We start from the raw sequence: 25,068 nt of genomic DNA, 5'->3' as shown, positions 1-25,068 counted from the left end.
TCTTTTTGCTTGGGATTGTGCTGCATTACAACTTTTTTCTACAAACTAGGTAAGTTTTTTTTACTCCCCCAGTCTGGTTCTCTACATACATAGAAATGGTTTGCTAGAAAATTGCCCGACTGTATTTGTAGGCCATAATTCACATTGTGAACTCCGTAGATGTTCTTCAAATATGGGAGAAAGGAATCTGTACTTAAAAAAAAAAAAAAAAAAAGCACTCAATGGCACATTTGACTATAAGTAAACTGTGACATGGTGTGGCGTGAAACTGATAATGGCGTTCGTCGGGCATGGGGGATTAGCTCAAGTGGTAGAGCGCTCGCTTAGCATGCGAGAGGTAGCGGGATCGATGCCCGCATTCTCCAATACAATCTTTGGATTCCTTTTTCAGTTGGCCGAGTGAATTGTTTATGCCACCTGCTCGTGGCACACACGTCCAAACCTTGAAGACTTTCAACAATGGCTAAATCAAGCCTTCGATAGCTCAGCTGGTAGAGCGGAGGACTGTAGATCTAAATTAGCAATCCTTAGGTCGCTGGTTCAATTCCGGCTCGAAGGAAGTTTTGTGTATTCTATCAGATGTTTTCAACCTTCTGGCAAATACCAGACAGCTATGCTCTTTCTGGACATGTAGACAGAAACACAACCGGAAAGTTTTTTCTCCAGTTTGCCTTGTGAATTCAAATCTTAGGCAGCAACAGTGCTTTTACTTTATGGAGATGCTGAGCACCAATGTGAAAACGTCTTCAACTGTAGCATGCTACCCAAGCAAAAGGAACCAACGTCCCTGGGTGGACTCGAACCACCAACCTTTCGGTTAACAGCCGAACGCGCTAACCGATTGCGCCACAGAGACACAAACGCCTGCCGAACTTTCGTCTAACAGCCGGACGCACCCACCAGTTTTAACCGGAACCTTAAACAATGGTCAGACACCATTTCCTCTAATGATTTTCAACAATAATATGACACAAGAAAGCAAAAAAAAACAAAGAAACAATTGCAGAACCCCAGGAGTACTCTAGTCGCCAACAAATATGTAATGGCTGAAAATTTACATGTCATCGACATGAACACAAACAGTCATTAGAATTTTACTCTGTACATCTGTTAACACAAGCAGAGTGGCGCAGCGGAAGCGTGCTGGGCCCATAACCCAGAGGTCGATGGATCAAAACCATCCTCTGCTAAATTGTGCTGCATTACAACTTTTTTCTACAAACTAGGTAAGTTTTTTTTCATTCCCCCAGTTTGGTTCTCTATATACAGAGAAATGGTTTACTAGAAAATTGCACGACTGTATTTGTAGGCCATAATTCACATTGTGAAACCCAGCGGTCAATGGATTGAAACCAACCTCTTCTAAATAGTTGTGTTTTATAAACTTCATCATTGCATATCAACTGAACTTTTCTGTCAACAGCAAACGTGTCTCGGATCAAAAACACTAGTCAAAATCCTAAATCCCAGTACAACTCGTGCCAAAGGACCAGAAGGAGATTCGCGACCTCTCAGCATTTTCTATATTCAAACCAAACCATAAAAGATCAATCTTTTCGCTTGGGATTGTGCTGCATTACAACTTTTTTCTACAAACTAGGTAAGTTTTTTTTCATTCCCCCAGTTTGGTTCTCTATATACAGAGAAATGGTTTACTAGAAAATTGCTCGACTGTATTTGTAGGCCATAATTCACATTGTGAAACCCAGCGGTCGATGGATCGAAACCAACCTCTGCTAAATAGTTGTGTTTTATAAACTTCATCATTGCATATCAACTGAACTTTTCTGTCAACAGCAAACGTGTCTCGGATCAAAAACACTAGTCAAAATCCTAAATCCCAGTACAACTCGTGCCAAAGGACCAGAAGGAGATTCGCGACCTCTCAGCATTTTCTATATTCAAACCAAACCATAAAAGGTCAATCTTTTTGCTTGGGATTGTGCTGCATTACAACTTTTTTCTACAAACTAGGTAAGTTTTTTTTACTCCCCCAGTCTGGTTCTCTACATACATAGAAATGGTTTGCTAGAAAATTGCCCGACTGTATTTGTAGGCCATAATTCACATTGTGAAACCCAGCGGTCGATGGATCGAAACCAACCTCTGCTAAATAGTTGTGTTTTATAAACTTCATCATTGCATATCAACTGAACTTTTCTGTCAACAGCAAACGTGTCTCGGATCAAAAACACTAGTCAAAATCCTAAATCCCAGTACAACTCGTGCCAAAGGACCAGAAGGAGATTCGCGACCTCTCAGCATTTTCTATATTCAAACCAAACCATAAAAGGTCAATCTTTTTGCTTGGGATTGTGCTGCATTACAACTTTTTTCTACAAACTAGGTAAGTTTTTTTTACTCCCCCAGTCTGGTTCTCTACATACATAGAAATGGTTTGCTAGAAAATTGCCCGACTGTATTTGTAGGCCATAATTCACATTGTGAAACCCAGCGGTCGATGGATCGAAACCAACCTCTGCTAAATAGTTGTGATTTATAAACTTCATCATTGCATATCAACTGAACTTTTCTGTCAACAGCAAACGTGTCTCGGATCAAAAACACTAGTCAAAATCCTAAATCCCAGTACAACTCGTGCCAAAGGACCAGAAGGAGATTCGCGACCTCTCAGCATTTTCTATATTCAAACCAAACCATAAAAGGTCAATCTTTTTGCTTGGGATTGTGCTGCATTACAACTTTTTTCTACAAACTAGGTAAGTTTTTTTTACTCCCCCAGTCTGGTTCTCTACATACATAGAAATGGTTTGCTAGAAAATTGCCCGACTGTATTTGTAGGCCATAATTCACATTGTGAAACCCAGCGGTCGATGGATCGAAACCAACCTCTGCTAAATAGTTGTGATTTATAAACTTCATCATTGCATATCAACTGAACTTTTCTGTCAACAGCAAATGTGTCTCGGATCAAAAACACTAGTCAAAATCCTAAATCCCAGTACAACTCGTGCCAAAGGACCAGAAGGAGATTCGCGACCTCTCAGCATTTTCTATATTCAAACCAAACCATAAAAGGTCAATCTTTTTGCTTGGGATTGTGCTGCATTACAACTTTTTTCTACAAACTAGGTAAGTTTTTTTTACTCCCCCAGTCTGGTTCTCTACATACATAGAAATGGTTTGCTAGAAAATTGCCCGACTGTATTTGTAGGCCATAATTCACATTGTGAACTCCGTAGATGTTCTTCAAATATGGGAGAAAGGAATCTGTACTTAAAAAAAAAAAAAAAAAAAGCACTCAATGGCACATTTGACTATAAGTAAACTGTGACATGGTGTGGCGTGAAACTGATAATGGCGTTCGTCGGGCATGGGGGATTAGCTCAAGTGGTAGAGCGCTCGCTTAGCATGCGAGAGGTAGCGTGATCGATGCCCGCATTCTCCAATACAATCTTTGGATTCCTTTTTCAGTTGGCCGAGTGAATTGTTTATGCCACCTGCTCGTGGCACACACGTCCAAACCTTGAAGACTTTCAACAATGGCTAAATCAAGCCTTCGATAGCTCAGCTGGTAGAGCGGAGGACTGTAGATCTAAATTAGCAATCCTTAGGTCGCTGGTTCAATTCCGGCTCGAAGGAAGTTTTGTGTATTCTATCAGATGTTTTCAACCTTCTGGCAAATACCAGACAGCTATGCTCTTTCTGGACATGTAGACAGAAACACAACCGGAAAGTTTTTTCTCCAGTTTGCCTTGTGAATTCAAATCTTAGGCAGCAACAGTGCTTTTACTTTATGGAGATGCTGAGCACCAATGTGAAAACGTCTTCAACTGTAGCATGCTACCCAAGCAAAAGGAACCAACGTCCCTGGGTGGACTCGAACCACCAACCTTTCGGTTAACAGCCGAACGCGCTAACCGATTGCGCCACAGAGACACAAACGCCTGCCGAACTTTCGTCTAACAGCCGGACGCACCCACCAGTTTTAACCGGAACCTTAAACAATGGTCAGACACCATTTCCTCTAATGATTTTCAACAATAATATGACACAAGAAAGCAAAAAAAAACAAAGAAACAATTGCAGAACCCCAGGAGTACTCTAGTCGCCAACAAATATGTAATGGCTGAAAATTTACATGTCATCGACATGAACACAAACAGTCATTAGAATTTTACTCTGTACATCTGTTAACACAAGCAGAGTGGCGCAGCGGAAGCGTGCTGGGCCCATAACCCAGAGGTCGATGGATCGAAACCATCCTCTGCTAAATTGTGCTGCATTACAACTTTTTTCTACAAACTAGGTAAGTTTTTTTTCATTCCCCCAGTTTGGTTCTCTATATACAGAGAAATGGTTTACTAGAAAATTGCACGACTGTATTTGTAGGCCATAATTCACATTGTGAAACCCAGCGGTCAATGGATTGAAACCAACCTCTTCTAAATAGTTGTGTTTTATAAACTTCATCATTGCATATCAACTGAACTTTTCTGTCAACAGCAAACGTGTCTCGGATCAAAAACACTAGTCAAAATCCTAAATCCCAGTACAACTCGTGCCAAAGGACCAGAAGGAGATTCGCGACCTCTCAGCATTTTCTATATTCAAACCAAACCATAAAAGATCAATCTTTTCGCTTGGGATTGTGCTGCATTACAACTTTTTTCTACAAACTAGGTAAGTTTTTTTTCATTCCCCCAGTTTGGTTCTCTATATACAGAGAAATGGTTTACTAGAAAATTGCTCGACTGTATTTGTAGGCCATAATTCACATTGTGAAACCCAGCGGTCGATGGATCGAAACCAACCTCTGCTAAATAGTTGTGTTTTATAAACTTCATCATTGCATATCAACTGAACTTTTCTGTCAACAGCAAACGTGTCTCGGATCAAAAACACTAGTCAAAATCCTAAATCCCAGTACAACTCGTGCCAAAGGACCAGAAGGAGATTCGCGACCTCTCAGCATTTTCTATATTCAAACCAAACCATAAAAGGTCAATCTTTTTGCTTGGGATTGTGCTGCATTACAACTTTTTTCTACAAACTAGGTAAGTTTTTTTTACTCCCCCAGTCTGGTTCTCTACATACATAGAAATGGTTTGCTAGAAAATTGCCCGACTGTATTTGTAGGCCATAATTCACATTGTGAAACCCAGCGGTCGATGGATCGAAACCAACCTCTGCTAAATAGTTGTGATTTATAAACTTCATCATTGCATATCAACTGAACTTTTCTGTCAACAGCAAACGTGTCTCGGATCAAAAACACTAGTCAAAATCCTAAATCCCAGTACAACTCGTGCCAAAGGACCAGAAGGAGATTCGCGACCTCTCAGCATTTTCTATATTCAAACCAAACCATAAAAGGTCAATCTTTTTGCTTGGGATTGTGCTGCATTACAACTTTTTTCTACAAACTAGGTAAGTTTTTTTTACTCCCCCAGTCTGGTTCTCTACATACATAGAAATGGTTTGCTATAAAATTGCCCGACTGTATTTGTAGGCCATAATTCACATTGTGAACTCCGTAGATGTTCTTCAAATATGGGAGAAAGGAATCTGTACTTAAAAAAAAAAAAAAAAAAAAAAAAAAAGCACTCAATGGCACATTTGACTATAAGTAAACTGTGACATGGTGTGGCGTGAAACTGATAATGAAGTTCGTCGGGCATGGGGGATTAGCTCAAGTGGTAGCGCGCTCGCTTAGCATGCGAGAGGTAGCGGGATCGATGCCCGCATTCTCCAATACAATCTTTGGATTCCTTTTTCAGTTGGCCGAGTGAATTGTTTTTGCCACCTGCTCGTGGCACACACGTCCAAACCTTGAAGACTTTCAACAATGGCTAAATCAAGCCTTCGATAGCTCAGCTGGTAGAGCGGAGGACTGTAGATCTAAATTAGCAATCCTTAGGTCGCTGGTTCAATTCCGGCTCGAAGGAAGTTTTGTGTATTCTATCAGATGTTTTCAACCTTCTGGCAAATACCAGACAGCTATGCTCTTTCTGGACATGTAGACAGAAACACAACCGGAAAGTTTTTTCTCCAGTTTGCCTTGTGAATTCAAATCTTAGGCAGCAACAGTGCTTTTACTTTATGGAGATGCTGAGCACCAATGTGAAAACGTCTTCAACTGTAGCATGCTACCCAAGCAAAAGGAACCAACGTCCCTGGGTGGACTCGAACCACCAACCTTTCGGTTAACAGCCGAACGCGCTAACCGATTGCGCCACAGAGACACAAACGACTGCCGAACTTTCGTCTAACAGCCGGACGCACCCACCAGTTTTAACCGGAACCTTAAACAATGGTCAGACACCATTTCCTCTAATGATTTTCAACAATAATATGACACAAGAAAGCAAAAAAAAACAAAGAAACAATTGCAGAACCCCAGGAGTACTCTAGTCGCCAACAAATATGTAATGGCTGAAAATTTACATGTCATCGACATGAACACAAACAGTCATTAGAATTTTACTCTGTACATCTGTTAACACAAGCAGAGTGGCGCAGCGGAAGCGTGCTGGGCCCATAACCCAGAGGTCGATGGATCGAAACCATCCTCTGCTAAATTGTGCTGCATTACAACTTTTTTCTACAAACTAGGTAAGTTTTTTTTCATTCCCCCAGTTTGGTTCTCTATATACAGAGAAATGGTTTACTAGAAAATTGCACGACTGTATTTGTAGGCCATAATTCACATTGTGAAACCCAGCGGTCAATGGATTGAAACCAACCTCTTCTAAATAGTTGTGTTTTATAAACTTCATCATTGCATATCAACTGAACTTTTCTGTCAACAGCAAACGTGTCTCGGATCAAAAACACTAGTCAAAATCCTAAATCCCAGTACAACTCGTGCCAAAGGACCAGAAGGAGATTCGCGACCTCTCAGCATTTTCTATATTCAAACCAAACCATAAAAGATCAATCTTTTCGCTTGGGATTGTGCTGCATTACAACTTTTTTCTACAAACTAGGTAAGTTTTTTTTCATTCCCCCAGTTTGGTTCTCTATATACAGAGAAATGGTTTACTAGAAAATTGCTCGACTGTATTTGTAGGCCATAATTCACATTGTGAAACCCAGCGGTCGATGGATCGAAACCAACCTCTGCTAAATAGTTGTGTTTTATAAACTTCATCATTGCATATCAACTGAACTTTTCTGTCAACAGCAAACGTGTCTCGGATCAAAAACACTAGTCAAAATCCTAAATCCCAGTACAACTCGTGCCAAAGGACCAGAAGGAGATTCGCGACCTCTCAGCATTTTCTATATTCAAACCAAACCATAAAAGGTCAATCTTTTTGCTTGGGATTGTGCTGCATTACAACTTTTTTCTACAAACTAGGTAAGTTTTTTTTACTCCCCCAGTCTGGTTCTCTACATACATAGAAATGGTTTGCTAGAAAATTGCCCGACTGTATTTGTAGGCCATAATTCACATTGTGAAACCCAGCGGTCGATGGATCGAAACCAACCTCTGCTAAATAGTTGTGATTTATAAACTTCATCATTGCATATCAACTGAACTTTTCTGTCAACAGCAAACGTGTCTCGGATCAAAAACACTAGTCAAAATCCTAAATCCCAGTACAACTCGTGCCAAAGGACCAGAAGGAGATTCGCGACCTCTCAGCATTTTCTATATTCAAACCAAACCATAAAAGGTCAATCTTTTTGCTTGGGATTGTGCTGCATTACAACTTTTTTCTACAAACTAGGTAAGTTTTTTTTACTCCCCCAGTCTGGTTCTCTACATACATAGAAATGGTTTGCTATAAAATTGCCCGACTGTATTTGTAGGCCATAATTCACATTGTGAACTCCGTAGATGTTCTTCAAATATGGGAGAAAGGAATCTGTACTTAAAAAAAAAAAAAAAAAAAAAAAAAAAGCACTCAATGGCACATTTGACTATAAGTAAACTGTGACATGGTGTGGCGTGAAACTGATAATGAAGTTCGTCGGGCATGGGGGATTAGCTCAAGTGGTAGCGCGCTCGCTTAGCATGCGAGAGGTAGCGGGATCGATGCCCGCATTCTCCAATACAATCTTTGGATTCCTTTTTCAGTTGGCCGAGTGAATTGTTTTTGCCACCTGCTCGTGGCACACACGTCCAAACCTTGAAGACTTTCAACAATGGCTAAATCAAGCCTTCGATAGCTCAGCTGGTAGAGCGGAGGACTGTAGATCTAAATTAGCAATCCTTAGGTCGCTGGTTCAATTCCGGCTCGAAGGAAGTTTTGTGTATTCTATCAGATGTTTTCAACCTTCTGGCAAATACCAGACAGCTATGCTCTTTCTGGACATGTAGACAGAAACACAACCGGAAAGTTTTTTCTCCAGTTTGCCTTGTGAATTCAAATCTTAGGCAGCAACAGTGCTTTTACTTTATGGAGATGCTGAGCACCAATGTGAAAACGTCTTCAACTGTAGCATGCTACCCAAGCAAAAGGAACCAACGTCCCTGGGTGGACTCGAACCACCAACCTTTCGGTTAACAGCCGAACGCGCTAACCGATTGCGCCACAGAGACACAAACGACTGCCGAACTTTCGTCTAACAGCCGGACGCACCCACCAGTTTTAACCGGAACCTTAAACAATGGTCAGACACCATTTCCTCTAATGATTTTCAACAATAATATGACACAAGAAAGCAAAAAAAAACAAAGAAACAATTGCAGAACCCCAGGAGTACTCTAGTCGCCAACAAATATGTAATGGCTGAAAATTTACATGTCATCGACATGAACACAAACAGTCATTAGAATTTTACTCTGTACATCTGTTAACACAAGCAGAGTGGCGCAGCGGAAGCGTGCTGGGCCCATAACCCAGAGGTCGATGGATCGAAACCATCCTCTGCTAAATTGTGCTGCATTACAACTTTTTTCTACAAACTAGGTAAGTTTTTTTTCATTCCCCCAGTTTGGTTCTCTATATACAGAGAAATGGTTTACTAGAAAATTGCACGACTGTATTTGTAGGCCATAATTCACATTGTGAAACCCAGCGGTCAATGGATTGAAACCAACCTCTTCTAAATAGTTGTGTTTTATAAACTTCATCATTGCATATCAACTGAACTTTTCTGTCAACAGCAAACGTGTCTCGGATCAAAAACACTAGTCAAAATCCTAAATCCCAGTACAACTCGTGCCAAAGGACCAGAAGGAGATTCGCGACCTCTCAGCATTTTCTATATTCAAACCAAACCATAAAAGATCAATCTTTTCGCTTGGGATTGTGCTGCATTACAACTTTTTTCTACAAACTAGGTAAGTTTTTTTTCATTCCCCCAGTTTGGTTCTCTATATACAGAGAAATGGTTTACTAGAAAATTGCTCGACTGTATTTGTAGGCCATAATTCACATTGTGAAACCCAGCGGTCGATGGATCGAAACCAACCTCTGCTAAATAGTTGTGTTTTATAAACTTCATCATTGCATATCAACTGAACTTTTCTGTCAACAGCAAACGTGTCTCGGATCAAAAACACTAGTCAAAATCCTAAATCCCAGTACAACTCGTGCCAAAGGACCAGAAGGAGATTCGCGACCTCTCAGCATTTTCTATATTCAAACCAAACCATAAAAGGTCAATCTTTTTGCTTGGGATTGTGCTGCATTACAACTTTTTTCTACAAACTAGGTAAGTTTTTTTTACTCCCCCAGTCTGGTTCTCTACATACATAGAAATGGTTTGCTAGAAAATTGCCCGACTGTATTTGTAGGCCATAATTCACATTGTGAAACCCAGCGGTCGATGGATCGAAACCAACCTCTGCTAAATAGTTGTGATTTATAAACTTCATCATTGCATATCAACTGAACTTTTCTGTCAACAGCAAACGTGTCTCGGATCAAAAACACTAGTCAAAATCCTAAATCCCAGTACAACTCGTGCCAAAGGACCAGAAGGAGATTCGCGACCTCTCAGCATTTTCTATATTCAAACCAAACCATAAAAGGTCAATCTTTTTGCTTGGGATTGTGCTGCATTACAACTTTTTTCTACAAACTAGGTAAGTTTTTTTTACTCCCCCAGTCTGGTTCTCTACATACATAGAAATGGTTTGCTAGAAAATTGCCCGACTGTATTTGTAGGCCATAATTCACATTGTGAACTCCGTAGATGTTCTTCAAATATGGGAGAAAGGAATCTGTACTTAAAAAAAAAAAAAAAAAAGCACTCAATGGCACATTTGACTATAAGTAAACTGTGACATGGTGTGGCGTGAAACTGATAATGGCGTTCGTCGGGCATGGGGGATTAGCTCAAGTGGTAGAGCGCTCGCTTAGCATGCGAGAGGTAGCGGGATCGATGCCCGCATTCTCCAATCCAATCTTTGGATTCCTTTTTCAGTTGGCCGAGTGAATTGTTTATGCCACCTGCTCGTGGCACACACGTCCAAACCTTGAAGACTTTCAACAATGGCTAAATCAAGCCTTCGATAGCTCAGCTGGTAGAGCGGAGGACTGTAGATCTAAATTAGCAATCCTTAGGTCGCTGGTTCAATTCCGGCTCGAAGGAAGTTTTGTGTATTCTATCAGATGTTTTCAACCTTCTGGCAAATACCAGACAGCTATGCTCTTTCTGGACATGTAGACAGAAACACAACCGGAAAGTTTTTTCTCCAGTTTGCCTTGTGAATTCAAATCTTAGGCAGCAACAGTGCTTTTACTTTATGGAGATGCTGAGCACCAATGTGAAAACGTCTTCAACTGTAGCATGCTACCCAAGCAAAAGGAACCAACGTCCCTGGGTGGACTCGAACCACCAACCTTTCGGTTAACAGCCGAACGCGCTAACCGATTGCGCCACAGAGACACAAACGCCTGCCGAACTTTCGTCTAACAGCCGGACGCACCCACCAGTTTTAACCGGAACCTTAAACAATGGTCAGACACCATTTCCTCTAATGATTTTCAACAATAATATGACACAAGAAAGCAAAAAAAAACAAAGAAACAATTGCAGAACCCCAGGAGTACTCTAGTCGCCAACAAATATGTAATGGCTGAAAATTTACATGTCATCGACATGAACACAAACAGTCATTAGAATTTTACTCTGTACATCTGTTAACACAAGCAGAGTGGCGCAGCGGAAGCGTGCTGGGCCCATAACCCAGAGGTCGATGGATCGAAACCATCCTCTGCTAAATTGTGCTGCATTGCATCTTTTTCTACAAACTAGCTAAGTTTTTTTTCACTTCCCCATTTTGGTTCTCTATATACAGAGAAATGGTTTGCTAGAAAATTGCTCGACTGTATTTGTAGACCATAATTCACATTGTGAAACCCAGCGGTCAATGGATTGAAACCAACCTCTGCTAAATAGTTGTGTTTTATAAACTTCATCATTGCATATCAACTGAACTTTTCTGTCAACAGCAAACGTGTCTCGGATCAAAAACACTAGTCAAAATCCTAAATCCCAGTACAACTCGTGCCAAAGGACCAGAAGGAGATTCGCGACCTCTCAGCATTTTCTATATTCAAACCAAACCATAAAAGATCAATCTTTTCGCTTGGGATTGTGCTGCATTACAACTTTTTTCTACAAACTAGGTAAGTTTTTTTTCATTCCCCCAGTTTGGTTCTCTATATACAGAGAAATGGTTTACTAGAAAATTGCTCGACTGTATTTGTAGGCCATAATTCACATTGTGAAACCCAGCGGTTGATGGATCGAAACCAACCTCTGCTAAATAGTTGTGTTTTATAAACTTCATCATTGCATATCAACTGAACTTTTCTGTCAACAGCAAACGTGTCTCGGATCAAAAACACTAGTCAAAATCCTAAATCCCAGTACAACTCGTGCCAAAGGACCAGAAGGAGATTCGCGACCTCTCAGCATTTTCTATATTCAAACCAAACCATAAAAGGTCAATCTTTTTGCTTGGGATTGTGCTGCATTACAACTTTTTTCTACAAACTAGGTAAGTTTTTTTTACTCCCCCAGTCTGGTTCTCTACATACATAGAAATGGTTTGCTAGAAAATTGCCCGACTGTATTTGTAGGCCATAATTCACATTGTGAAACCCAGCGGTCGATGGATCGAAACCAACCTCTGCTAAATAGTTGTGATTTATAAACTTCATCATTGCATATCAACTGAACTTTTCTGTCAACAGCAAACGTGTCTCGGATCAAAAACACTAGTCAAAATCCTAAATCCCAGTACAACTCGTGCCAAAGGACCAGAAGGAGATTCGCGACCTCTCAGCATTTTCTATATTCAAACCAAACCATAAAAGGTCAATCTTTTTGCTTGGGATTGTGCTGCATTACAACTTTTTTCTACAAACTAGGTAAGTTTTTTTTACTCCCCCAGTCTGGTTCTCTACATACATAGAAATGGTTTGCTAGAAAATTGCCCGACTGTATTTGTAGGCCATAATTCACATTGTGAACTCCGTAGATGTTCTTCAAATATGGGAGAAAGGAATCTGTACTTAAAAAAAAAAAAAAAAAAAAAAAAAAAAGCACTCAATGGCACATTTGACTATAAGTAAACTGTGACATGGTGTGGCGTGAAACTGATAATGGCGTTCGTCGGGCATGGGGGATTAGCTCAAGTGGTAGAGCGCTCGCTTAGCATGCGAGAGGTAGCGGGATCGATGCCCGCATTCTCCAATACAATCTTTGGATTCCTTTTTCAGTTGGCCGAGTGAATTGTTTTTGCCACCTGCTCGTGGCACACACGTCCAAACCTTGAAGACTTTCAACAATGGCTAAATCAAGCCTTCGATAGCTCAGCTGGTAGAGCGGAGGACTGTAGATCTAAATTAGCAATCCTTAGGTCGCTGGTTCAATTCCGGCTCGAAGGAAGTTTTGTGTATTCTATCAGATGTTTTCAACCTTCTGGCAAATACCAGACAGCTATGCTCTTTCTGGACATGTAGACAGAAACACAACCGGAAAGTTTTTTCTCCAGTTTGCCTTGTGAATTCAAATCTTAGGCAGCAACAGTGCTTTTACTTTATGGAGATGCTGAGCACCAATGTGAAAACGTCTTCAACTGTAGCATGCTACCCAAGCAAAAGGAACCAACGTCCCTGGGTGGACTCAAACCACCAACCTTTCGGTTAACAGCCGAACGCGCTAACCGATTGCGCCACAGAGACACAAACGCCTGCCGAACTTTCGTCTAACAGCCGGACGCACCCACCAGTTTTAACCGGAACCTTAAACAATGGTCAGACACCATTTCCTCTAATGATTTTCAACAATAATATGACACAAGAAAGCAAAAAAAAACAAAGAAACAATTGCAGAACCCCAGGAGTACTCTAGTCGCCAACAAATATGTAATGGCTGAAAATTTACATGTCATCGACATGAACACAAACAGTCATTAGAATTTTACTCTGTACATCTGTTAACACAAGCAGAGTGGCGCAGCGGAAGCGTGCTGGGCCCATAACCCAGAGGTCGATGGATCAAAACCATCCTCTGCTAAATTGTGCTGCATTACAACTTTTTTCTACAAACTAGGTAAGTTTTTTTTCATTCCCCCAGTTTGGTTCTCTATATACAGAGAAATGGTTTACTAGAAAATTGCACGACTGTATTTGTAGGCCATAATTCACATTGTGAAACCCAGCGGTCAATGGATTGAAACCAACCTCTTCTAAATAGTTGTGTTTTATAAACTTCATCATTGCATATCAACTGAACTTTTCTGTCAACAGCAAACGTGTCTCGGATCAAAAACACTAGTCAAAATCCTAAATCCCAGTACAACTCGTGCCAAAGGACCAGAAGGAGATTCGCGACCTCTCAGCATTTTCTATATTCAAACCAAACCATAAAAGATCAATCTTTTCGCTTGGGATTGTGCTGCATTACAACTTTTTTCTACAAACTAGGTAAGTTTTTTTTCATTCCCCCAGTTTGGTTCTCTATATACAGAGAAATGGTTTACTAGAAAATTGCTCGACTGTATTTGTAGGCCATAATTCACATTGTGAAACCCAGCGGTCGATGGATCGAAACCAACCTCTGCTAAATAGTTGTGTTTTATAAACTTCATCATTGCATATCAACTGAACTTTTCTGTCAACAGCAAACGTGTCTCGGATCAAAAACACTAGTCAAAATCCTAAATCCCAGTACAACTCGTGCCAAAGGACCAGAAGGAGATTCGCGACCTCTCAGCATTTTCTATATTCAAACCAAACCATAAAAGGTCAATCTTTTTGCTTGGGATTGTGCTGCATTACAACTTTTTTCTACAAACTAGGTAAGTTTTTTTTACTCCCCCAGTCTGGTTCTCTACATACATAGAAATGGTTTGCTAGAAAATTGCCCGACTGTATTTGTAGGCCATAATTCACATTGTGAAACCCAGCGGTCGATGGATCGAAACCAACCTCTGCTAAATAGTTGTGTTTTATAAACTTCATCATTGCATATCAACTGAACTTTTCTGTCAACAGCAAACGTGTCTCGGATCAAAAACACTAGTCAAAATCCTAAATCCCAGTACAACTCGTGCCAAAGGACCAGAAGGAGATTCGTGACCTCTCAGCATTTTCTATATTCAAACCAAACCATAAAAGGTCAATCTTTTTGCTTGGGATTGTGCTGCATTACAACTTTTTTCTACAAACTAGGTAAGTTTTTTTTACTCCCCCAGTCTGGTTCTCTACATACATAGAAATGGTTTGCTAGAAAATTGCCCGACTGTATTTGTAGGCCATAATTCACATTGTGAAACCCAGCGGTCGATGGATCGAAACCAACCTCTGCTAAATAGTTGTGATTTATAAACTTCATCATTGCATATCAACTGAACTTTTCTGTCAACAGCAAACGTGTCTCGGATCAAAAACACTAGTCAAAATCCTAAATCCCAGTACAACTCGTGCCAAAGGACCAGAAGGAGATTCGCGACCTCTCAGCATTTTCTATATTCAAACCAAACCATAAAAGGTCAATCTTTTTGCTTGGGATTGTGCTGCATTACAACTTTTTTCTACAAACTAGGTAAGTTTTTTTTACTCCCCCAGTCTGGTTCTCTACATACATAGAAATGGTTTGCTAGAAAATTGCCCGACTGTATTTGTAGGCCATAATTCACATTGTGAACTCCGTAGATGTTCTTCAAATATGGGAGAAAGGAATCTGTACTTAAAAAAAAAAAAAAAAAAAGCACTCAATGGCACATTTGACTATAAGTAAACTGTGACATGGTGTGGCGTGAAACTGATAATGGCGTTCGTCGGGCATGGGGGATTAGCTCAAGTGGTAGAGCGCTCGCTTAGCATGCGAGAGGTAGCGGGATCGATGCCCGCATTCTCCAATACAATCTTTGGATTCCTTTTTCAGTTGGCCGAGTGAATTGTTTTTGCCACCTGCTCGTGGCACACACGTCCAAACCTTGAAGACTTTCAACAATGGCTAAATCAAGCCTTCGATAGCTCAGCTGGTAGAGCGGAGGACTGTAGATCTAAATTAGCAATCCTTAGGTCGCTGGTTCAATTCCGGCTCGAAGGAAGTTTTGTGTATTCTATCAGATGTTTTCAACCTTCTGGCAAATACCAGACAGCTATGCTCTTTCTGGACATGTAGACAGAAACACAACCGGAAAGTTTTTTCTCCAGTTTGCCTTGTGAATTCAAATCTTAGGCAGCAACAGTGCTTTTACTTTATGGAGATGCTGAGCACCAATGTGAAAACGTCTTCAACTGTAGCATGCTACCCAAGCAAAAGGAACCAACGTCCCTGGGTGGACTCAAACCACCAACCTTTCGGTTAACAGCCGAACGCGCTAACCGATTGCGCCACAGAGACACAAAAGCCTGCCGAACTTTCGTCTAACAGCCGGACGCACCCACCAGTTTTAACCGGAACCTTAAACAATGGTCAGACACCATTTCCTCTAATGATTTTCAACAATAATATGACACAAGAAAGCAAAAAAAAACAAAGAAACAATTGCAGAACCCCAGGAGTACTCTAGTCGCCAACAAATATGTAATGGCTGAAAATTTACATGTCATCGACATGAACACAAACAGTCATTAGAATTTTACTCTGTACATCTGTTAACACAAGCAGAGTGGCGCAGCGGAAGCGTGCTGGGCCCATAACCCAGAGGTCGATGGATCAAAACCATCCTCTGCTAAATTGTGCTGCATTACAACTTTTTTCTACAAACTAGGTAAGTTTTTTTTCATTCCCCCAGTTTGGTTCTCTATATACAGAGAAATGGTTTACTAGAAAATTGCACGACTGTATTTGTAGGCCATAATTCACATTGTGAAACCCAGCGGTCAATGGATTGAAACCAACCTCTTCTAAATAGTTGTGTTTTATAAACTTCATCATTGCATATCAACTGAACTTTTCTGTCAACAGCAAACGTGTCTTGGATCAAAAACACTAGTCAAAATCCTAAATCCCAGTACAACTCGTGCCAAAGGACCAGAAGGAGATTCGCGACCTCTCAGCATTTTCTATATTCAAACCAAACCATAAAAGATCAATCTTTTCGCTTGGGATTGTGCTGCATTACAACTTTTTTCTACAAACTAGGTAAGTTTTTTTTCATTCCCCCAGTTTGGTTCTCTATATACAGAGAAATGGTTTGCTAGAAAATTGCCCGACTGTATTTGTAGGCCATAATTCACATTGTGAAACCCAGCGGTCGATGGATCGAAACCAACCTCTGCTAAATAGTTGTGTTTTATAAACTTCATCATTGCATATCAACTGAACTTTTCTGTCAACAGCAAACGTGTCTCGGATCAAAAACACTAGTCAAAATCCTAAATCCCAGTACAACTCGTGCCAAAGGACCAGAAGGAGATTCGCGACCTCTCAGCATTTTCTATATTCAAACCAAACCATAAAAGGTCAATCTTTTTGCTTGGGATTGTGCTGCATTACAACTTTTTTCTACAAACTAGGTAAGTTTTTTTTACTCCCCCAGTCTGGTTCTCTACATACATAGAAATGGTTTGCTAGAAAATTGCCCGACTGTATTTGTAGGCCATAATTCACATTGTGAAACCCAGCGGTCGATGGATCGAAACCAACCTCTGCTAAATAGTTGTGATTTATAAACTTCATCATTGCATATCAACTGAACTTTTCTGTCAACAGCAAACGTGTCTCGGATCAAAAACACTAGTCAAAATCCTAAATCCCAGTACAACTCGTGCCAAAGGACCAGAAGGAGATTCGCGACCTCTCAGCATTTTCTATATTCAAACCAAACCATAAAAGGTCAATCTTTTTGCTTGGGATTGTGCTGCATTACAACTTTTTTCTACAAACTAGGTAAGTTTTTTTTACTCCCCCAATCTGGTTCTCTACATACATAGAAATGGTTTGCTAGAAAATTGCCCGACTGTATTTGTAGGCCATAATTCACATTGTGAACTCCGTAGATGTTCTTCAAATATGGGAGAAAGGAATCTGTACTTAAAAAAAAAAAAAAAAAAGCACTCAATGGCACATTTGACTATAAGTAAACTGTGACATGGTGTGGCGTGAAACTGATAATGGCGTTCGTCGGGCATGGGGGATTAGCTCAAGTGGTAGAGCGCTCGCTTAGCATGCGAGAGGTAGCGGGATCGATGCCCGCATTCTCCAATCCAATCTTTGGATTCCTTTTTCAGTTGGCCGAGTGAATTGTTTATGCCACCTGCTCGTGGCACACACGTCCAAACCTTGAAGACTTTCAACAATGGCTAAATCAAGCCTTCGATAGCTCAGCTGGTAGAGCGGAGGACTGTAGATCTAAATTAGCAATCCTTAGGTCGCTGGTTCAATTCCGGCTCGAAGGAAGTTTTGTGTATTCTATCAGATGTTTTCAACCTTCTGGCAAATACCAGACAGCTATGCTCTTTCTGGACATGTAGACAGAAACACAACCGGAAAGTTTTTTCTCCAGTTTGCCTTGTGAATTCAAATCTTAGGCAGCAACAGTGCTTTTACTTTATGGAGATGCTGAGCACCAATGTGAAAACGTCTTCAACTGTAGCATGCTACCCAAGCAAAAGGAACCAACGTCCCTGGGTGGACTCGAACCACCAACCTTTCGGTTAACAGCCGAACGCGCTAACCGATTGCGCCACAGAGACACAAACGCCTGCCGAACTTTCGTCTAACAGCCGGACGCACCCACCAGTTTTAACCGGAACCTTAAACAATGGTCAGACACCATTTCCTCTAATGATTTTCAACAATAATATGACACAAGAAAGCAAAAAAAAACAAAGAAACAATTGCAGAACCCCAGGAGTACTCTAGTCGCCAACAAATATGTAATGGCTGAAAATTTACATGTCATCGACATGAACACAAACAGTCATTAGAATTTTACTCTGTACATCTGTTAACACAAGCAGAGTGGCGCAGCGGAAGCGTGCTGGGCCCATAACCCAGAGGTCGATGGATCGAAACCATCCTCTGCTAAATTGTGCTGCATTGCATCTTTTTCTACAAACTAGCTAAGTTTTTTTTCACTTCCCCATTTTGGTTCTCTATATACAGAGAAATGGTTTGCTAGAAAATTGCTCGACTGTATTTGTAGACCATAATTCACATTGTGAAACCCAGCGGTCAATGGATTGAAACCAACCTCTGCTAAATAGTTGTGTTTTATAAACTTCATCATTGCATATCAACTGAACTTTTCTGTCAACAGCAAACGTGTCTCGGATCAAAAACACTAGTCAAAATCCTAAATCCCAGTACAACTCGTGCCAAAGGACCAGAAGGAGATTCGCGACCTCTCAGCATTTTCTATATTCAAACCAAACCATAAAAGATCAATCTTTTCGCTTGGGATTGTGCTGCATTACAACTTTTTTCTACAAACTAGGTAAGTTTTTTTTCATTCCCCCAGTTTGGTTCTCTATATACAGAGAAATGGTTTACTAGAAAATTGCTCGACTGTATTTGTAGGCCATAATTCACATTGTGAAACCCAGCGGTTGATGGATCGAAACCAACCTCTGCTAAATAGTTGTGTTTTATAAACTTCATCATTGCATATCAACTGAACTTTTCTGTCAACAGCAAACGTGTCTCGGATCAAAAACACTAGTCAAAATCCTAAATCCCAGTACAACTCGTGCCAAAGGACCAGAAGGAGATTCGCGACCTCTCAGCATTTTCTATATTCAAACCAAACCATAAAAGGTCAATCTTTTTGCTTGGGATTGTGCTGCATTACAACTTTTTTCTACAAACTAGGTAAGTTTTTTTTACTCCCCCAGTCTGGTTCTCTACATACATAGAAATGGTTTGCTAGAAAATTGCCCGACTGTATTTGTAGGCCATAATTCACATTGTGAAACCCAGCGGTCGATGGATCGAAACCAACCTCTGCTAAATAGTTGTGATTTATAAACTTCATCATTGCATATCAACTGAACTTTTCTGTCAACAGCAAACGTGTCTCGGATCAAAAACACTAGTCAAAATCCTAAATCCCAGTACAACTCGTGCCAAAGGACCAGAAGGAGATTCGCGACCTCTCAGCATTTTCTATATTCAAACCAAACCATAAAAGGTCAATCTTTTTGCTTGGGATTGTGCTGCATTACAACTTTTTTCTACAAACTAGGTAAGTTTTTTTTACTCCCCCAGTCTGGTTCTCTACATACATAGAAATGGTTTGCTAGAAAATTGCCCGACTGTATTTGTAGGCCATAATTCACATTGTGAACTCCGTAGATGTTCTTCAAATATGGGAGAAAGGAATCTGTACTTAAAAAAAAAAAAAAAAAAGCACTCAATGGCACATTTGACTATAAGTAAACTGTGACATGGTGTGGCGTGAAACTGATAATGGCGTTCGTCGGGCATGGGGGAGTAGCTCAAGTGGTAGAGCGCTCGCTTAGCATGCGAGAGGTAGCGGGATCGATGCCCGCATTCTCCAATACAATCTTTGGATTCCTTTTTCAGTTGGCCGAGTGAATTGTTTTTGCCACCTGCTCGTGGCACACACGTCCAAACCTTGAAGACTTTCAACAATGGCTAAATCAAGCCTTCGATAGCTCAGCTGGTAGAGCGGAGGACTGTAGATCTAAATTAGCAATCCTTAGGTCGCTGGTTCAATTCCGGCTCGAAGGAAGTTTTGTGTATTCTATCAGATGTTTTCAACCTTCTGGCAAATACCAGACAGCTATGCTCTTTCTGGACATGTAGACAGAAACACAACCGGAAAGTTTTTTCTCCAGTTTGCCTTGTGAATTCAAATCTTAGGCAGCAACAGTGCTTTTACTTTATGGAGATGCTGAGCACCAATGTGAAAACGTCTTCAACTGTAGCATGCTACCCAAGCAAAAGGAACCAACGTCCCTGGGTGGACTCAAACCACCAACCTTTCGGTTAACAGCCGAACGCGCTAACCGATTGCGCCACAGAGACACAAACGCCTGCCGAACTTTCGTCTAACAGCCGGACGCACCCACCAGTTTTAACCGGAACCTTAAACAATGGTCAGACACCATTTCCTCTAATGATTTTCAACAATAATATGACACAAGAAAGCAAAAAAAAACAAAGAAACAATTGCAGAACCCCAGGAGTACTCTAGTCGCCAACAAATATGTAATGGCTGAAAATTTACATGTCATCGACATGAACACAAACAGTCATTAGAATTTTACTCTGTACATCTGTTAACACAAGCAGAGTGGCGCAGCGGAAGCGTGCTGGGCCCATAACCCAGAGGTCGATGGATCAAAACCATCCTCTGCTAAATTGTGCTGCATTACAACTTTTTTCTACAAACTAGGTAAGTTTTTTTTCATTCCCCCAGTTTGGTTCTCTATATACAGAGAAATGGTTTACTAGAAAATTGCACGACTGTATTTGTAGGCCATAATTCACATTGTGAAACCCAGCGGTCAATGGATTGAAACCAACCTCTTCTAAATAGTTGTGTTTTATAAACTTCATCATTGCATATCAACTGAACTTTTCTGTCAACAGCAAACGTGTCTCGGATCAAAAACACTAGTCAAAATCCTAAATCCCAGTACAACTCGTGCCAAAGGACCAGAAGGAGATTCGCGACCTCTCAGCATTTTCTATATTCAAACCAAACCATAAAAGATCAATCTTTTCGCTTGGGATTGTGCTGCATTACAACTTTTTTCTACAAACTAGGTAAGTTTTTTTTCATTCCCCCAGTTTGGTTCTCTATATACAGAGAAATGGTTTACTAGAAAATTGCTCGACTGTATTTGTAGGCCATAATTCACATTGTGAAACCCAGCGGTCGATGGATCGAAACCAACCTCTGCTAAATAGTTGTGTTTTATAAACTTCATCATTGCATATCAACTGAACTTTTCTGTCAACAGCAAACGTGTCTCGGATCAAAAACACTAGTCAAAATCCTAAATCCCAGTACAACTCGTGCCAAAGGACCAGAAGGAGATTCGCGACCTCTCAGCATTTTCTATATTCAAACCAAACCATAAAAGGTCAATCTTTTTGCTTGGGATTGTGCTGCATTACAACTTTTTTCTACAAACTAGGTAAGTTTTTTTTACTCCCCCAGTCTGGTTCTCTACATACATAGAAATGGTTTGCTAGAAAATTGCCCGACTGTATTTGTAGGCCATAATTCACATTGTGAAACCCAGCGGTCGATGGATCGAAACCAACCTCTGCTAAATAGTTGTGTTTTATAAACTTCATCATTGCATATCAACTGAACTTTTCTGTCAACAGCAAACGTGTCTCGGATCAAAAACACTAGTCAAAATCCTAAATCCCAGTACAACTCGTGCCAAAGGACCAGAAGGAGATTCGTGACCTCTCAGCATTTTCTATATTCAAACCAAACCATAAAAGGTCAATCTTTTTGCTTGGGATTGTGCTGCATTACAACTTTTTTCTACAAACTAGGTAAGTTTTTTTTACTCCCCCAGTCTGGTTCTCTACATACATAGAAATGGTTTGCTAGAAAATTGCCCGACTGTATTTGTAGGCCATAATTCACATTGTGAAACCCAGCGGTCGATGGATCGAAACCAACCTCTGCTAAATAGTTGTGATTTATAAACTTCATCATTGCATATCAACTGAACTTTTCTGTCAACAGCAAACGTGTCTCGGATCAAAAACACTAGTCAAAATCCTAAATCCCAGTACAACTCGTGCCAAAGGACCAGAAGGAGATTCGCGACCTCTCAGCATTTTCTATATTCAAACCAAACCATAAAAGGTCAATCTTTTTGCTTGGGATTGTGCTGCATTACAACTTTTTTCTACAAACTAGGTAAGTTTTTTTTACTCCCCCAGTCTGGTTCTCTACATACATAGAAATGGTTTGCTAGAAAATTGCCCGACTGTATTTGTAGGCCATAATTCACATTGTGAACTCCGTAGATGTTCTTCAAATATGGGAGAAAGGAATCTGTACTTAAAAAAAAAAAAAAAAAAAGCACTCAATGGCACATTTGACTATAAGTAAACTGTGACATGGTGTGGCGTGAAACTGATAATGGCGTTCGTCGGGCATGGGGGATTAGCTCAAGTGGTAGAGCGCTCGCTTAGCATGCGAGAGGTAGCGGGATCGATGCCCGCATTCTCCAATACAATCTTTGGATTCCTTTTTCAGTTGGCCGAGTGAATTGTTTATGCCACCTGCTCGTGGCACACACGTCCAAACCTTGAAGACTTTCAACAATGGCTAAATCAAGCCTTCGATAGCTCAGCTGGTAGAGCGGAGGACTGTAGATCTAAATTAGCAATCCTTAGGTCGCTGGTTCAATTCCGGCTCGAAGGAAGTTTTGTGTATTCTATCAGATGTTTTCAACCTTCTGGCAAATACCAGACAGCTATGCTCTTTCTGGACATGTAGACAGAAACACAACCGGAAAGTTTTTTCTCCAGTTTGCCTTGTGAATTCAAATCTTAGGCAGCAACAGTGCTTTTACTTTATGGAGATGCTGAGCACCAATGTGAAAACGTCTTCAACTGTAGCATGCTACCCAAGCAAAAGGAACCAACGTCCCTGGGTGGACTCGAACCACCAACCTTTCGGTTAACAGCCGAACGCGCTAACCGATTGCGCCACAGAGACACAAACGCCTGCCGAACTTTCGTCTAACAGCCGGACGCACCCACCAGTTTTAACCGGAACCTTAAACAATGGTCAGACACCATTTCCTCTAATGATTTTCAACAATAATATGACACAAGAAAGCAAAAAAAAACAAAGAAACAATTGCAGAACCCCAGGAGTACTCTAGTCGCCAACAAATATGTAATGGCTGAAAATTTACATGTCATCGACATGAACACAAACAGTCATTAGAATTTTACTCTGTACATCTGTTAACACAAGCAGAGTGGCGCAGCGGAAGCGTGCTGGGCCCATAACCCAGAGGTCGATGGATCGAAACCATCCTCTGCTAAATTGTGCTGCATTACAACTTTTTTCTACAAACTAGGTAAGTTTTTTTTCATTCCCGCAGTTTGGTTCTCTATATACAGAGAAATGGTTTACTAGAAAATTGCACGACTGTATTTGTAGGCCATAATTCACATTGTGAAACCCAGCGGTCAATGGATTGAAACCAACCTCTTCTAAATACTTGTGTTTTATAAACTTCATCATTGCATATCAACTGAACTTTTCTGTCAACAGCAAACGTGTCTCGGATCAAAAACACTAGTCAAAATCCTAAATCCCAGTACAACTCGTGCCAAAGGACCAGAAGGAGATTCGCGACCTCTCAGCATTTTCTATATTCAAACCAAACCATAAAAGATCAATCTTTTCGCTTGGGATTGTGCTGCATTACAACTTTTTTCTACAAACTAGGTAAGTTTTTTTTCATTCCCCCAGTTTGGTTCTCTATATACAGAGAAATGGTTTACTAGAAAATTGCTCGACTGTATTTGTAGGCCATAATTCACATTGTGAAACCCAGCGGTCGATGGATCGAAACCAACCTCTGCTAAATAGTTGTGTTTTATAAACTTCATCATTGCATATCAACTGAACTTTTCTGTCAACAGCAAACGTGTCTCGGATCAAAAACACTAGTCAAAATCCTAAATCCCAGTACAACTCGTGCCAAAGGACCAGAAGGAGATTCGCGACCTCTCAGCATTTTCTATATTCAAACCAAACCATAAAAGGTCAATCTTTTTGCTTGGGATTGTGCTGCATTACAACTTTTTTCTACAAACTAGGTAAGTTTTTTTTACTCCCCCAGTCTGGTTCTCTACATACATAGAAATGGTTTGCTAGAAAATTGCCCGACTGTATTTGTAGGCCATAATTCACATTGTGAAACCCAGCGGTCGATGGATCGAAACCAACCTCTGCTAAATAGTTGTGATTTATAAACTTCATCATTGCATATCAACTGAACTTTTCTGTCAACAGCAAACGTGTCTCGGATCAAAAACACTAGGCAAAATCCTAAATCCCAGTACAACTCGTGCCAAAGGACCAGAAGGAGATTCGCGACCTCTCAGCATTTTCTATATTCAAACCAAACCATAAAAGGTCAATCTTTTTGCTTGGGATTGTGCTGCATTACAACTTTTTTCTACAAACTAGGTAAGTTTTTTTTACTCCCCCAGTCTGGTTCTCTACATACGTAGAAATGGTTTGCTAGAAAATTGCTCGACTTTATTTGTAGGCCATAATTCACATTGTGAACTCCGTAGATGTTCTTCAAATATGGGAGAAAGGAATCTGTACTTAAAAAAAAAAAAAAAAAAAAAAAAAAAGCACTCAATGGCACATTTGACTATAAGTAAACTGTGACATGGTGTGGCGTGAAACTGATAATGGCGTTCGTCGGGCATGGGGGATTAGCTCAAGTGGTAGAGCGCTCGCTTAGCATGCGAGAGGTAGCGGGATCTGATGCCCGCATTCTCCAATACAATCTTTGGATTCCTTTTTCAGTTGGCCGAGTGAATTGTTTTTGCCACCTGCTCGTGGCACACACGTCCAAACCTTGAAGACTTTCAACAATGGCTAAATCAAGCCTTCGATAGCTCAGCTGGTAGAGCGGAGGACTGTAGATCTAAATTAGCAATCCTTAGGTCGCTGGTTCAATTCCGGCTCGAAGGAAGTTTTGT

General features: G+C 40.6%; 7 non-coding genes across 7 annotated transcripts; all 7 read right to left on the bottom strand.

Annotated features, from left to right (window-relative positions):
- Window positions 1-782: 782 nt before the first annotated feature.
- Window positions 783-856, bottom strand: TRNAN-GUU (transfer RNA asparagine (anticodon GUU)). Its single transcript has one exon. It is a non-coding gene; the product is annotated as a tRNA-Asn (tRNA).
- Window positions 857-3,826: 2,970 nt separating this feature from the next.
- TRNAN-GUU (transfer RNA asparagine (anticodon GUU)) lies at window positions 3,827-3,900 on the bottom strand. The gene has a single exon. It is a non-coding gene; the product is annotated as a tRNA-Asn (tRNA).
- Window positions 3,901-6,132: 2,232 nt separating this feature from the next.
- TRNAN-GUU (transfer RNA asparagine (anticodon GUU)) lies at window positions 6,133-6,206 on the bottom strand. Its single transcript has one exon. It is a non-coding gene; the product is annotated as a tRNA-Asn (tRNA).
- A 2,232-nt stretch (window positions 6,207-8,438) lies between these two features.
- On the bottom strand, window positions 8,439-8,512 carry TRNAN-GUU (transfer RNA asparagine (anticodon GUU)). The gene has a single exon. It is a non-coding gene; the product is annotated as a tRNA-Asn (tRNA).
- A 2,223-nt stretch (window positions 8,513-10,735) lies between these two features.
- TRNAN-GUU (transfer RNA asparagine (anticodon GUU)) lies at window positions 10,736-10,809 on the bottom strand. The gene has a single exon. It is a non-coding gene; the product is annotated as a tRNA-Asn (tRNA).
- Window positions 10,810-18,009: 7,200 nt separating this feature from the next.
- On the bottom strand, window positions 18,010-18,083 carry TRNAN-GUU (transfer RNA asparagine (anticodon GUU)). Its single transcript has one exon. It is a non-coding gene; the product is annotated as a tRNA-Asn (tRNA).
- A 4,893-nt stretch (window positions 18,084-22,976) lies between these two features.
- Window positions 22,977-23,050, bottom strand: TRNAN-GUU (transfer RNA asparagine (anticodon GUU)). Its single transcript has one exon. It is a non-coding gene; the product is annotated as a tRNA-Asn (tRNA).
- Between the last annotated feature and the right edge of the window lie 2,018 nt (window positions 23,051-25,068).

The sequence above is a fragment of the Dendrobates tinctorius genome, unplaced genomic scaffold, assembly GCF_039654945.1.
Source record: "Dendrobates tinctorius isolate UK_male_01 unplaced genomic scaffold, ASM3965494v1 ptg000251l, whole genome shotgun sequence".
Lineage (NCBI taxonomy): Eukaryota > Metazoa > Chordata > Amphibia > Anura > Dendrobatidae > Dendrobates > Dendrobates tinctorius.
Note: the sequence above shows the minus strand (reverse complement) of the source record. Positions and strands in the feature narration are given on the sequence as shown.